The following is a 1,726-nucleotide window of genomic DNA, read 5'->3' as shown; positions in this document are numbered from 1 at the left end:
GTTTCCAGGAGGAGCCACTGTTGGGGCCTGATGGGTTCCACTGGATGTCCCCCGTCAGAGAGCAGTTAGGGGGCTGTGTGCGCCCAAGTGTGTTTGCAGTCTCAGTGACTGGCTTAGAGTCACTGGTCCGACCTGGGTTTGCTTGGGGGCATGGGGCCTGCGTGCTGGTGTTCAAATGTCACATGTCTGTGTGGTGGCGGTTTGCACAACTCTGGATAGGAAAGGGTGCAGGCAGAGCCCGGGGTCCAAGCCATGGGGTTGGTGCGTCAGGTGTGCCTGCGTGGGGGCACATGTGGGGTGGGGAGAGGTGTAGGCAGGATAGTCCATGCCGAGGGGTGGTGTGTGCCCACAAACCTGTGGCATTTTGGTGAGATTTGGGTGTGCGTTTATGCAGGGCGTGTGGGCATGTGTCTATGTCTGGGTGGCACGTGTGTGTTGAATGTAATTGGATGCGTGTGTCTGTGCTTGGGGAGGTAAGCGTGAAATGTGTGTGGTGCCTGCGTGTGAGCGTGGTGTGAAGTCCGCGTGGGAGCCATGCGACTTCTCACTGAGGCGTGGATCTGTGATCTTCCTCCCTGGGAGCTGTTTGTGCGTGGCGAGGAGGACGAGCTAGGGCTTTGGGGGGTGGAGGGGGTGGCAGTAGACGCCGCAGGTGGGAAGGGGGTGTGCGTGAGGCGTGCGGTGAGGGGAAGGAGGCACCTGTTTGGGGTGTGTAGAATGCAGCAGGTGCCCTGTAAGTGCAGGGTGACGTGTGTGTGCATTGTCCTGTCCTCTCGTCCCTCCCAGCTAGGTCCCTGGAGAGGCCTGTGATGCTCTCATTGCACCCCCACCCCTGGCCGCCCCTACCCTTTGCCCTTCATTCTCCTCACTTTGACCAAGGCCTTTGTCTTGGGTTTCCGGCCGGCCGAGCAGGCGCTGGACAGGCGGGTGGCGGGTGATGTGGTGGGCCGGGGACCTTTGTTCTTTTCCTCTTGGCCTGTCTCATGTTTGGGGCCAGGGTTTGGAGAGGGGCGGGGAGAGGATGCACGCGTCAGCAAGGTCCCTGTTAGCTCCCGCCTCCCGGTGCTCTGCAGAGGGGCAGGGTCTAGCGCAGGCAGCAGGTGGTAAGAGCAGCTCCCGCTGGGTTTGGCACTGGGCGAGTTTGGTCTCAGTCCCAAGGTGGCCGGGCCCTTCCTGGATCTCTGAACAGCCAAGCACCCCCTTCTCGGTGCTCACCTCTCTCTTCCTGTCTGTGTGGCTGCAGTCTCCGGGGAGGGTCCTGGGGAGGTCCCAACTCCTGGACTGGGAGAAAGCTGGAGGAGCTCAGTCTGTCTCAACTTTTCTTGACCCCTCATCTACTGGGGGAGAAGTAGTCTCTGTCCTCACGGAGCCCATTCTCAGAGGAGAGACTTGGTCACACCTTTGGGGACTCTGGTCTGATGGGGGCGATTCCAGGCAGCAGGAGGGTCCAGGACAGAGCCTGCAGAGAAAGCTGCTGGACAGGCTCCCACAGGCCCTCGCGAGCAGAGAAGGCAGGGTCCCTAAGGTGGGCAGCACAGAGCCAGTCCCGGCCGGTCAGAGCCAGTCAGGGAAGGGGTGGAGCTGATGGCCGAGCATCCCATTCCAGAAAGTTCTTGGAAGTGAGTGAGCTTCAGCTGGGCCTTGAAGGAGGTGTTGGGGTGGACGGAGAATTGGGGCCCAGGGCTGGAGAAGATTCTGGCCCAACCAGCGAAGGGATCTTGGAGGC

The sequence above is a fragment of the Tupaia chinensis genome, unplaced genomic scaffold, assembly GCF_000334495.1.
Source record: "Tupaia chinensis unplaced genomic scaffold, TupChi_1.0 Scaffold000047_1, whole genome shotgun sequence".
In the NCBI taxonomy this organism is placed as follows: Eukaryota; Metazoa; Chordata; class Mammalia; order Scandentia; family Tupaiidae; genus Tupaia; species Tupaia belangeri.
Note: the sequence above shows the minus strand (reverse complement) of the source record.